General features: G+C 44.7%; 1 long non-coding RNA gene across 1 annotated transcript in view; it reads left to right on the plus strand.

Annotated features, from left to right (window-relative positions):
• The first annotated feature begins 55 nt into the window (after nucleotides 1-55).
• Nucleotides 56-13647, plus strand: part of LOC128407344 (uncharacterized) — a 17695-nt gene continuing 4103 nt past the window's right edge. The window contains exons 1-2 of the long non-coding RNA XR_008328773.1: nucleotides 56-241; nucleotides 8463-8563. This is a non-coding gene — a long non-coding RNA (uncharacterized LOC128407344). The remainder of the gene's footprint in view (nucleotides 242-8462; nucleotides 8564-13647) is intronic.

Genomic DNA, 13647 nt, shown 5'->3' on the forward strand with positions numbered 1-13647 from the left:
AGGCGCTCTCTTCCAATTCGCAAAAGATTTTCAGGGACTGAAGGGAGACGGTGAGAGAGCCAGTGGTTTCAGCATAACTCTCTGCTTCCGGACTTTCCATCCAGGTGTGCTTCCTACAGTTCAATAGATAAATTGACCACAAACTTCCCACCCTTTCTTTGAACACCGAGCCAGCAGGTCTCGCTCATGGTCCGTCCGCGACAGGTAGCCGAACCTCGTTCCTTCACCATTGCTTTTACAGGTCATCTGATCCATGCGTTGTTGTTTTTCGCGACAGTTAACTGAAGAAAATACTGTAATCCCAGAAGCTCAAAACAGCAGGATCAACTTTATATACATCCATGCACAGGGATACACCCTATACATTCCCCCTTGCTAGATTTAGCAGGGTGTTGGATTCCTGCACCCTCCTCAACTCCTTGGCATCCACCACCACCTCAAAATCTGGTTTTGTAGGTTCCTTGAAAGAAGTCAAATATGTGGAAAACAAAAACAACCGTAAGACAGAATCTCCCTGCTAGTTGGCAGGCAAAAACAGCAATGTGTCAGGAGCCAAAACAATATACAGTACATTGGACAGGGGAGAATTAAATTACCTGCAAGTTATACTGTGGCAGTTTGCTTACCCAGAAATATCCCATTAGGAGACTACTTGGTTATAGCTGGGGCAACCCAGCCAGATGGGTGGGGTATTGTTGTTATTGTAATAATAATAGAAGCAAATGTGGTGTGATTTTGGGAGTGGAGGTACACAACTGAGATGCTTTTTCTTCTAAAATGCGGAACATGGGAAAGTGAAAGAAAGATATTTCTTTGCTATCACATTGTGAAAGTGATGGACAGCAGCAGCATGCAAGGCCAAGGAGTTTGGGGGAGGGGGCTCTGGGTGCCCTGTGGTTGGACTGTTATTCACTGTTACAGTGGTACCTCAAGTTAAGAACTTAATTCGTTCTGGAGGTCCGTTCTTAACCTGAAACTGTTCTTAACCTGAGTGGTTAACTTTAGCTAATGGTGCCTCCCACTGCTGCCGCACAATTTCTGTTCTCGTCCTGAAGCAAAGTTCTTAACCTGAGGTACTATTTCTGGGTTAGCAGAGTCTGTAACCTGAGGCGTCTGTAACCTGAGGCACCACTGTATTACCTTACTCCTGACTGTGTCATTCTAACATTCTGTTCCTAACACTGTTGATTTCAGTGTCGGTTTATCCAAGGAACTGTCTTCTGCATATAGTACTGCCATTCTATTGTCATTCCATTCTGAACACTATCATTCAGATATAATTCTTCTCCAGATAGGGTTTTTTTTCCCCCAGGCTGGGAATTGTCATTTCACAGTTATCCACCTTTGAAGACAATCATTCCATTGTTCTTATTTGGATACTGTCCTCTCCCCGCCCCCGCTTTGAGGACTGTCATTCTGTTCTGAGCAATTAATCTCACCGTCCACCCTTATGACCCTAAAGCTGTTTTGTTCCGTAAAGACCCTTATTTTTGTGTGTGTGTGTTTCTTCTTGTACCTCCTAGCACTTTTATACCCCTTCTAGTTTTCACGTTTCCCTTTTATGCTCAGATGTCGGTCCCTCTAATAATTCTCCTGCTTCCCCTTTTAGTACAGGATGGTGAAACCTTTTCAAAAGTACTGCAATGTACTTTCAAAGAGTCCTTAACAAACACATCCTCTTTTACCCTAGAAATGGTGGGGAGGTCACCCTGTAAGCCAACTTAAAGGGGCTTGGCAGAGCCGCTGCTTTCCCACCGAAACTGGACCTACCTAAAATATTCCAGCAGCTTAGCAGCTGCCACAATTTTCTGAATTACGGTAACTGGTGCTGGAAGTCTCCTGGAGGGGAGAGATCTGACTGAGATGCCTGAGCCACTGTTCTCCTATCTGCCCTCCCAACTCTGCTGCTCACTGCCTTTCTGTAGCATCATTCATGCAACTAAATCTCAAGACTCTATGCCTCCTTCAGTCATGTATTATTTTCTTTCTTTTTGACACTTCAGATCGTCCTTAACATATCTCATTCTTGTCTGCCACCTTGTGAGGCCTATACTGGTAAAGGCAGCCTGTACATACTTCTGTTTGTTTATTTAAAGTATTAGGACAGGACAGAACATTACAGCAGTAGTTTAGCATGGGTTGACAGCACCTGGAGCCACACAGAAGGGGTGAGTGGAAGGGAGGGAAACAGATGGAGTACACATGTGCATTCATCTGCCTAATGGACCCAGGAGATTGCAGCCATGGAGATAAGAAAAGAAAAGTCATTCCGTTGTCTGGAGAGGTCACTTCCTGGTTCGCATGGAAATGCCATTTTCAACGGAGTCCAGTGGCAGAAGCATTCCAGCACAAGATGTTGAAACTTTGTGCCCCTAACAATTTTGCACCCAGGGCAACTGCCCCACGCTATGCTACCGCATTGCAGTCAACTTAATTTTAAAAGTATGCTATTTTGATTAAGACTTGTACATTTATAGCATCTACATTTATAGCAGCTACTTTCTCACTTGCTATAGAACTGCATTCCCCAACTAGAGGTCCTCAGGATGCATTAGACTACAACTCCCATCCACCCCCAGCCAGCATGTGCTGATGGGAGCTTTCATCTGAAGCATCTGGAGGCCTCCAGGGTGGTCAAGGCTCCTGTTCTAAGACACCAGTTCTAGGAAATCACAGTTAATCCAGTCAAAAGATCTCCCTCTGTCTTCCTAGCAGAGGCACAGCATAGACTTCAAAAAGTGTTGCAACTTGGCTCCAGCTGAAAACTGAGGGACTTGATAAGTAAAAAATATAGGTTCTCTGTTGACAGGAACTTGCTTATGAAACTGACACAACAGCCTAACCTCTGTACTTCTGGAGATTAGGCTTTGAGAAACACAAGATGAAACATCTTACTCCACAAAGGAAGGAAGGAAGGAAGACTGGAAGACCCAAAGAAAGAAAGAAAGAAAGAAAGAAAGAAAGAAAGAGAATTGCCTTATTTGTGTATAAGATTTCTTATCTGCCCTTCACCATAAGGTACCAGGGCAGGCTACAGCGATATGCAGTTATAAAAACAGATGAAACTATTACCGGCATAAAACCGTTCCAGGTTGAGCAGAACAATATCAATTCAATTCAGCAAAAAAGGTGGGTCCTACAGAACAGAACACCTTAGTGGTTCAAAGGCAAGGGTAAAGAAGCACATCTTAAGCACCCACTGAAAACTGTATCGTTAGATGCCAGGTGTACGTCTGTGAGGAGGGAGTTCCACAGTTTGGGGGCTGCTACAGAACTCCCTCTCCGCCATTCCCTGCATTTCAGAGGGGGGTGGGACTACCAAGGGAACTGCTTCTGCAGATCCTAATGCCCAAGAAGGCCACCCAGACAGAGTCAAATATTCAGACTGACAAATAGATGTGCCTTTCTCACCTAACTTTCCCACTCCCTGGGTCTTACACCTCTTGTTTGGCTTCATTCCCCATTGCTCAACTGTTGATTCAGATAGCTTTCTGTCATTGGTTTCAGTTCCTGCTTGGGCAATGCTTGTATTTGTTTCGCCAAATAGCAAAGTCTGGTTTTCCCAGTAGCGATGTGTGGAAGTGAGAGCTGGACCATAAAGAAGGCTGATCGCTGAAGAATTGATGCTTTTGAATTATGCTGCTGGAGGAGACTCAGGAAGATCAAACCTATCCATTCTTAAGGAAATCAGCCCTGAGTGCTCACTGGAAGGACAGATCCTGAAGCTGAGGCTCCAATACTTTGGCCACCTCATGAGAAGACTCCCTGGAAAAGACCCGGAAGCTGGGAAAGTTGAGGGCACAAGGAGAAGAGGACGAGATGGTTAGAAAGTGTTCTCGAAGCTACTAACATGAGTTTGACCAAGCTGCGGGAGGCAGTGGAAGACAAGAGTGCCTGGTGTGCTCTGGTCCATGGGGTCTGGTCCATGGAGTCACAAAGAGTCGGACACGACTAAACAACTAAACAACAACAAACCCTGTAGATGGCCTACCTTCTTTGCCCTGTGAGCTTATGCTTTGAAGGGCCATGGCTAGTTTCCATGCAAAAGATGCCAGGTCCACTCCTCTGCATCTCCTAGTGGAAAGGAGAGAGGTCCTGGTCTGAAACCGCAGAGAACTGCTGCTAGTCAGTGTGGGCAAAGGTCTGACCCAGTCCAAGGCAGCTTCCCTCTGTATAGGAGAACCCAGGGCTGCTTCCTTCTCTCTGACAGGTCCTCTCCAAAAGACTCTCCTCATGTCAACATTTAGAACTGGGTTGGTGCAAACTGATCTCAGACCCTGACTTGTTCCTCTACAACTAACAACCCGAGCATGGTCCCTTTCCCAGAAAATGGATCCTTTCTTCTCCTGAATTCTACCTTTAAGCATATTCAGCAGGTTGCAAAGAGGATCGCTACACCTCCTTCAATGTGTCCCAATGAGAGTTACAGGACACCCCTTCTTGGCCCTCCATCCCTTTGGCCCTTTACCTCTTGGTTGCTGATTTTGCCAGTCACAGACAGAGGCTTCTCAACTGCTGCCACCGCAACACCTCCTCACCTCAATGCTAATGCCACTTTAATAAAACATGTGGGCAGAGGGGAGGGTTGGAGGGAGGAGCCGGCTGCACAGCTCTTGTTCTTTCCAAACCTTAAACCTTAAACTCTGTGCCTTGCTTTACCTCCACCTGCCACAGGGACAGAAGCTAATTTAGAACAAGAGAGCATTTCCAGTCTGCTAATGTGATTTGTCTATGTAAAGCTTGTATGCAAGCTTTTTTGTAAAGTTGCTTCTCTCATAGGCTATGATTTTTGAGCCTTGCTATATCCTGAGCCTGCCCTAGTTTCTGTTCATTGCACTATGCCATGGATGCAAGCTCAGTCCTGTCGTTGGAAGCTGGCTGCAGAGCAAGGAGCCCTGACGCTCAGTCAACGCTCTGGGCTTGTTCTAGTCCCGAGGTTGAGATCGCAGCAAGCAAAAGAGAGTGATTAACCGAGAAGGGTGTTACGGTGCCCCATGGAACTGCTGTCCATGAGGCATAATATAAGCCTTGTCATGCGCTAAAATGCTCACTTCATAACTCAGCCATTTGGCGGCTGGCCTGTGGAGAGCTGGGGCTGATGTTCTCCTGCACCGCACAACACCTGGTCAGGAGGGTGTAGTTCCCACCTGCTCCTTCAGCAGAGAAAGTGCACAGATACCTTAACCCTGGCTCTTCCTTATTGCCAACCCTAGCAGGCACCGCTTGAGCCTGTTTTTCCTCAGATCCCCATGTAACTCCCTGGAACATGGACTGATGGTGCCATGTAAAACTACAGATTTTGCTCATGGGAAATGAGTCAGGGCAGTCGTGTTTGCACGATTTGGGAGCTGCCCCAGACAGAAATTGGGGAGCAACTGCTACAAAGAAAGTGATGTTGTGTTCATCAACACTTTGCATGTAATCACTATGGCTGCCCGACGTCTGGAGCTGGGAAGGAGTTATTAAAAGACTTAAGTAAAGCTGAGAAGATTCCTCTTCTTGACACGCAGTTTATAGTTACTGTCTTTCTATGGGCTGCAGATGCCTCTGGGCTGGTTGTTTCAGAAGCGAACGACTGTATTTTCTTACAATTGCTTCCCAGGAGGCCACTCAAGACAACTGAAGTTTTTATCATTATGCAGCCTGCTTGGGCTATGATTAGTTCGATCAGCTTAGGCATGTTTTTCCCATACCACCAGAACTGGTTGGATCTGGGGAAGTAATAACGTTGATGTCACCAAATGCAGTGGAATATAGGACTCGTCATCCAATAAAATCATGCAATCCTTTTCCTGAAAACTCTTCTTGCAGGCAAATATTGCACAAGTTACTGTACAATTGCTACTCAAAACTGCCAAGCTTCTCAGGGTGTTGTTGTTTTTTAAGGGATATAGTATTAAGTTCTGGGTAGCTTGTGCACTCTCCCTTCTCTTAGTGACAGAATGTTCCAGGCAGTCTTTAAAGAGTAACCTGACTTTTTGGACAGAAAAAGTACAGAATATATATTGTGGAATTATCTTTAGTACTGACATTATGAAGATACATGAGTGCATCGGTCTGAGACCTGTGTCTTGAAAACCTGTGTGCAGTCCAATCAATGCCACAGATACATTTCTGGTCTTGACTCATATGTGGTCCTGCTCTTTCACCCATCGTTTCCCCTAATTAAAATGTAAATAATGGTGACTTTACATGATACGTCTCAAGATCTCATTGTGAGAACAAGCCCAATAAATAGCGCAAGGAAGTTCTGTAGAAATGACTGTAGTAGTTCAGGCTTAACCAGCTCTCTCAACCTAGGAGGAAAAATGGTTTCGCCCCTTTTCTTTTGTAATGATTCTGACAAATATTTATTCCATCACCTCCCTTAGGAGAGTTTAGAACAGTACTGGCTGGGGCTGATAGGAGCCTCAGTCCAAAACATCTGGAGGGCACCAGCTTCATGAAGGCTGATTTAGGAAGAATTTGGAGTGGGAGGGGAACAGACCTTGGAGCCAGATGTTGTTGATTCCCTGACTCGTTCGTTCTCTTGCAGGCCTCAAACATTTCTCCTTGGAAACCTCTGGATTCTACGTTCTGGTGTCTTCTGACCCCTGGGCTGTGGTGGACAATGGTCATCTATTCTGGGGAGTATATGTTTGTGTCCTGTGGGTGGGAGAGGCCCCTGTGGCATCCATGCCATAACTGTGTGTTTACTATTGATGTTTCCCATGCATGGCTGATGTGAAGGCAACATCAGCAAGTGACATGGTGATTGGTGGGTGCTTTTGTGGCCATGTTTTGTTTCCAGAGCTACAGCTGAAGATGCTGTTGCTGTAAGTACACTGGTGCCCCTTTCAAGACCTTGAGCTCTGCATGCAAAGGTCTGCAGAGGGTTAGCAGGAGGCATGTTGCCCAAGGCAGGGCCAGAAGCACTGTCCTGCCCCACTCCTTTTCCACACATGCAGTGTACAGTGGTACCTCTGGTTACGAACTTAATTTGTTCCGGAAGTCCGTTCTTAACCTGAAACCATTCTTAACAAGAGGTACCACTTTAGCTAATTTACCTGAGGTAAAGTTCTTAACCCGAGGTACTATTTCTGGGTTAGCGGAGTCTGTAACCCGAGGTGTTTGTAACCCAAGATACCTCTGTATATCTGAATAAGATCTGAAAGGGACTTGGGTTATACTAACAGTATTCCCAGCACATCTTTGGCATTGTGGGGGACAAAGGATTTCCCTGGTAGAGAAGGAAGGCAGTTTATGGTCCAGATCAGGAAACCAGCAGAATTTTTATTATTTTTTAAAAATAGAGCATTTACATCATGGGTAGGCAAACTAAGGGCCGGATCCAGACAATCGCCTTCTAAATCCGGCCTGCGGACGGTCCAGGAATCAGTGTGTTTTTACATGAGTAGAATGTGTCCTTTTATTTAAAATGCATCTCTGGGTTATTTGTGGGGCATAGGAATTTGTTCATTTCCCCCCCCCAAAATATAGTCCGGCCCCCCACAAGGTCTGAGGGACAGTGGACCAGCCCCCTGCTGAAAAAGTTTGCTGACCCCTGGTTTACGTGATAGGGAGCAAAGCACCCAGTTTAAAATAACAAAAAGAGATACCTGAAAAGCAGGGGCCTCAAACAGAACAGCAAGCATTTGCTGGTCCATTTGTAGCATTGCGCATTTGGAGGGCAAAAGTGCTGCAAGAAGACATCCAGTGAAAAGCCCTGGGCAATGCTAGTAACTGCTGGCAAAGGTAACATCATTTCTAACAAGATAAATTGGAAAAGCCAGGAGCAATTTGAGGTGTATCCAAGCATCTTTCCAAGATCACCTTGGCTAAAAGAAAAATTAGCACCCATCTGGGAAAAGCATGTCTCTCTGATGCCAAGAATGGGGGAAGGCATAAGAACAAGCACTGCTATTCCAGACAGAGAACATGAGGGTTATGAGGATGCAGAAAGGGCAGCTTTGCATTCCTCGTTCTTGCTGTGATGGTGGTGACAGATCTTCCCAATAAAGAGCACCAAAAGGCACCCCTCTTGTTACACCTAATTTGAGAAGCAGTACAAAAATAATCCAGTGTTGCAAGTGTGGTTTTAGAGAAAGGCTTCTATTAAGACACTGGAAAGTGGATGATGAAGCTAGTTTGAGATCTTGATTCTCCAGGGCCAAAATAACAAAATGAGGAGGAAGCTTAGCAAGCCCCCTAAACTCAAGAGTTGAAATGCTAATTGGATTTTAAAAGTCTGCCATAACGCTTTAAGGTCCAAGACACAGCTACGTTTGGATCCAAACATAAATGCTGCAGTCGAGAGGCAGTACTGCTAAAAAGACCTTCCTCACACACACACACCTCACTCCCCTAACAGATTTCATGGGCAGCAGATTTAAAGTACTATTAAAACCTGGCTAGGTTGCAGCTCCTTGATGAATTATTGTGTTTTTACTTTTGAGAGGTAGTGTTTCGATTTTCCATTTCAGGTGCCAAAACGTCTTTGGAATAAGTGAGGCTTCTTTTGACCCTCGTGTGTTTTATACCTCCGGTGTTTACCACTTCGGGCGTTTCTTCTGGAAAAAACAAGGTAAGTATGAATCGGGGTGGTCAGGTGTCCTGTTTTACATAGGATAGTTCTCTCTTTTGAAGGATTGACAGAGGACAGTCCTCTACCAGACGGCCAGCCAAACTGAGTCTGATTTAAAGAACTGTAAGAAGGAAGGCGCGGGTGGCGCTGTGGGTTAAACCACAGAGCCTAGGGCTTGCCGATCAGAAGGTTCGCGGTTCGAATCCCTGTGACAGGGTGAGCTCCCGTTGCTCGGTCCCTGCTCCTACCAACCCAGCAGTTTGAAAGCACATCAAAGTGCAAGTAGATAATAGGTACCGATCCGGCGGGAAGGTAAATAGTGTTTCCGTGCGCTGCTCTTGTTCACCAGAAGCAGCTTAGTCATCCTGGCCACATGACCCAGAAGCTTTTCGCCGGCTCCCTCAGCCAATAAAGCGAGATGAGCACCGTAACCCCAGAGTCAGCCACGACTGAACCTAATGGTCAGGGGTCCTTTACCTTTACCTTTAAGAAGGAAGAGCAGGAGCCCTGAAGTTGCCCATCAACAGATCTCAGTTCCTGGTCAGCAGTATGGCACAAGCCAGCTGGGGGTCTTCCCCACTATGGTGAGATGTCCTGTATTTCTCCTTAAGTTATAGTAATTATTTCAAATGTGTGCTTATACATAAAAATTTCTGCTTGCCGATTTTACCCTCATTTGTCCTTTTCACCCCTTTTCTTTTTGCAACACTAATACAAACTGTAAAATATATTATAAAACCAGTGTACCTTTCCCATAACTGCTTGCTTAATTTCTCATATATCTTTGGACATTTCATTAGAACGGTGAGGTTTTCATTTGTTTTTTGTTTTTACTCTTCATTTCTTATTTGGAAGATACAGAAAGTACATTCCAGCTGGAAGGGTTTGAGAACAAGACAGCCCAGGCTATTAGGGTTTGGGGCTGTTGTTGCTTCTGTGAAACGTTCTGTGGGAGGAAAATGAAATTAAGCAAGCGATGGGAAAGGTGTGTTTTGGCAAGTCATTTTATGTATTTTTTTAAAATTAAAAAAAAATAGAAACCTGTATCAACCAGCATTGCAGCTTTAACAAACCCCCCTGATAGCAGCAGCCAATTTAATTAAGAGAAAAGCAGAACCTCATTGCCTTTCTGTCACGGAAGGGTAGAGGAGAGATGTTGGAGGAAAAAACTCTCTACATGTGAGAAACAGATATTGGCTGTATAGGAGGAACGAAGACAGCAAAGGCCATAAAGAATGTCTGAGTTCTCACAGCCGTTTTACCAGCAGCTCTTACTCATGTCACCCTGAAACGCCAGCTTCGGCTATGCCACTCCCTACCTAGGAACTAACTACATGGGCTGCTGATTGCCCCATGGTGCAAGGGAAAGGGGGGCTGATAGAGAGAAATTCATTGACCTGCCAGCAGGAATGCCAGCTTGGTCCTGCAACCATGGGTGCCCGGGGCTGTGGGTGCCATGTAGTGTGCATGGCCCTGGCACCAAAATTTGTGGGTGTCTGGTCCCTTCATGGGGAATTTTGTGGGTGCACCCAGGGCCCCAGAGAGTTGGCACCTATGCCTGCCAGGACCAGTAACAAGCCACAGAGCTATTGGGAAGGACCAGTCCAAGACAACTCTGATGGCTGAGGGAGAAATTCCAGTTGGGAAGCCCTCCACCCATCTTGTTATTGCTCCTGCTCTTTAGATTTGGGCTTCTGCGAGATTCATTATCTTTCTTCATGCCATGTAGGTTAGATGGGTAGCATATAAATAATAAAATTATTATCATTATTACATCTTTCTATCTCCCATTTTGCACCCGATGCCCTTCAACATTTCTCCGATGAAAATAGGGACGTCCTATTCAATCATCACCATCATAATTTCATTATTTATATCCCACCCATCCGACTTGGTTGCCTCAGCCACTCTGGGCGGCTTCCAACATATATAAAAACATAATAAAAGATTAAACAGGGTTGTTGTTGTTGTTTTTTTAAAAAAAAACCTATAAAGGGCTGCCTTCTAAAGGTTGTATATAATTACTTCTTTCCTTGGCTCGGTTGTTGCACAACTCCATAACCTCCAAAATGTCTCTGATGAAAATAGAGGCATCCTAAGGAAAAGCAGGGCACTCCAGGATCAATTTTGGCTTCTGTAAATCCAGGGCTGTCCCTGGAAAATAGGGACACTTGGAGGGTCTGAACTTCTAACATTGGGCAATTTGTGAACAAAATAATCTTTTAATCTTGTCTGGCAGCTCACCCGCCTGTCACTTGCTCCCAGAGACTTTACATGGCAAGGCCAGTCTATGGACATATGAGATGCTGTTTTACTTTATTCCAGATCCTTAACCGAATTCTGTTTATCCACAAAGCTAAAGATCTGAGCTATTACATCATCTCTCACACTATTATCACAGGAAATTAACATGATCCACCATTTTTAGCTAGTTCAAACCAAATAGATAGCTCTCTGTTACCCCCTCACCCAGTATATTGAATGTGTGGATGCTTGATTTTAAATATTTTAAATATTAAATATTTTAAAAAATAAAATCATAATGTGACCTCTTAATACAGTAATATTTGAGCTTACAGAGTTCCTTTGAACTGTGCGTCATAGCATTATATTTCCTGGCAGTACTTTCACAATACCCATCCCACACATTGAATGATACAGATTGCAACTTCATATACCGTATTTTTTGCTCTATAAGACTCACTTTTTCCCTCCTAAAAAGTAAGGGGAAATGTGTGTGCGTCTTATGGAGCGAATGCAGGCTGCGCAGCTATCACAGAAGCCAGAACAGCAAGCGCAGCGATCCCTCTTGCTGTTCTGGCTTCTGAGATTCAGAATATTTTTTTTCTTGTTTTCCTTCTCCAAAAACAAGGTGCGTCTTGTGGTCTGGTGCGTCTTATAGGGCAAAAAATACGGTATATGTTTTGATCCAGCTCATAGATGGTGTAACTTTATAAAGCCATGCATACCAGTTCTGTGAACCGCCCTGATCTTTTCTATGAACACCCTGAGACCTCTGGGTATAGGGCAGTATATAAACCCAATTAGTAATAATAATAATAATAATAATAATATGGAGCAACCTCTAAAGATCTGATGGATGGGTTCTTCCCTTAAATTCATTTTAAGGATATGCATTCAAGCTGCCCCTTCACATGCTATAGTTTCCTGCAGAGTTTGGCCCCAGGCCTTGGAATATTCAAGTGCTTGTGTCTCCTGCTGGAAGCCCCCTGCTGTTTGGATTGGGGTTTTCAAAGCACCATTCCCCACCCCCCACCTTTTGGATTCACAAATATTTTCTATTTTCAAGAGGAGGCCTTGATGTGAGTTGGCGTGGTCTCTTTAAATGCAAACAATGGTTCCCAGAGGGAAGCTTATTTATTTTTTAATAGTCTCCATGGAGACTTCCTTTCAGGGTGGAGGAAGTTGAAAGAGGGTCTTTATAGGAAAACTAAACACGGTCAAATATGACCTGGAGGCAAATACCATAACTCTGTGTGTGTCCTAACAGCTTGGGTTGCGTTACACTTGTGGTTGGTTGCCTTAGGAGATAACAACATCCTCTGCAGCCCCTTCAAATTCAAGCCCTAGCTAATCTGCATTCTGCTTGTACCTTGTTAATTAGCAGATTTCCCCGTTTGAAAATACTTTTTAAAAACTTGGCTGCATTACATTTAAATAATGAAAATTATGGCCTGTTGCTTTTTTTGGATAGGTATTACATGTTTACAGTAAAGAGAGCTTCCTTTTTCTGGGGTTACTGACCTGTAAAATACTACATAAGACTGAAGAAGTGCCAAGAGTGATCCCTGAAGGAGTCCTCAATGGCTAACAAGCTGCTTTAATTAGAAGAGATGGTCACATAGCTGTTGCTTCAAACATTCATGCTTTTTCTCACATGTCAAGTTCCCTATAAAGGTAAAGGGACCCCTGACCATTAGGTCCAGTCGTGACCGACTCTGGGGTTGCGGCGCTCATCTCACTTTATTAGCCGAGGGAGCCAGCGTACAGCTTCCAGGTCATGTAGCCAGAATGACTAAGTGCTTCTGGCGAACCAGAGCAGCACATGGAAACGCCATTTACCTTCCCACCGGAGCGGTACCTATTTATCTACTTGCACTTTGACGTGCTTTCAAACTGCTAGGTTGGCAGGAACAAGGGCCGAGCAACGGGAGCTTACCCCATCATAGGGATTCGAACCGCTGACCTTCTGATCAGCAAGTCCTAGGCTCTGTGGTTTAACCCACAGCGCCACCCGCGCCTCACATGTTCCCTATACTGGTATACAAAAAGATGTAAGCCCAGAGCACACTGTCGTACATAAAACCTGCACGGAGATCTGTTTTATGCCATGTAGACGTGCCTAGAAGCTATGATTTGCAGTGAGTTCTCAACATGTACTTGAAGTGATGGACATCATCATGCTTTCCCCTCTCCCCTATACTTGCGTGCACCTGGGTAGGCAAAGCACCTTGTGGAAGCAGATAACTACTTTCGTGTAACTTGCACGTTTTCTGAAGCCACCATCTGCTAGCAGGCAAAACATGAAACAAGACATAGCGTCTTCTGGGGACAACGGAACTTGTGCTCATTTGTAGATCTGGGAGGACTCTCACACCATGCAGGACAAGGAGATAGCAGAGCGGCATTTAAAAAATAGCAGCAAGGGCAGCAGGTCATTGAAACGCTCAAGTAGCCACTCTGAAATGCAGCCTCTGCACATGTGATATAAAACGGGCTCTTTCCCCCTCGCGGAGTTGCATTTAAGACAGATAGACAGACAGATAGATATGTTTATTGTTCAACCATTTATCACAATAGAGGAAGAAAAGGGCAAAATATATACAGCTTCTACTTGTTTGCTTGTTCCTTTTTTAATTTGGATCCATGGCTTCTCTGGGAGGCTTGTATACATATTGTTTACCATTGGTCTTTGATTAAATTGATGGCTACCAATGGGATCATTAACATTTAGGTCTTAGGTAGGAGCTATTTTGAAGGCAGGCAGAAAAGATTAAAAAGGTGTTTCTAGCTGAGGATGCAGCACAAACAGCTGGGAAGTCAAAGCAGTGCTTATCCCTGCC

Source organism: Podarcis raffonei, chromosome 2 (genome assembly GCF_027172205.1).
Source record: "Podarcis raffonei isolate rPodRaf1 chromosome 2, rPodRaf1.pri, whole genome shotgun sequence".
NCBI lineage: Eukaryota > Metazoa > Chordata > Lepidosauria > Squamata > Lacertidae > Podarcis > Podarcis raffonei.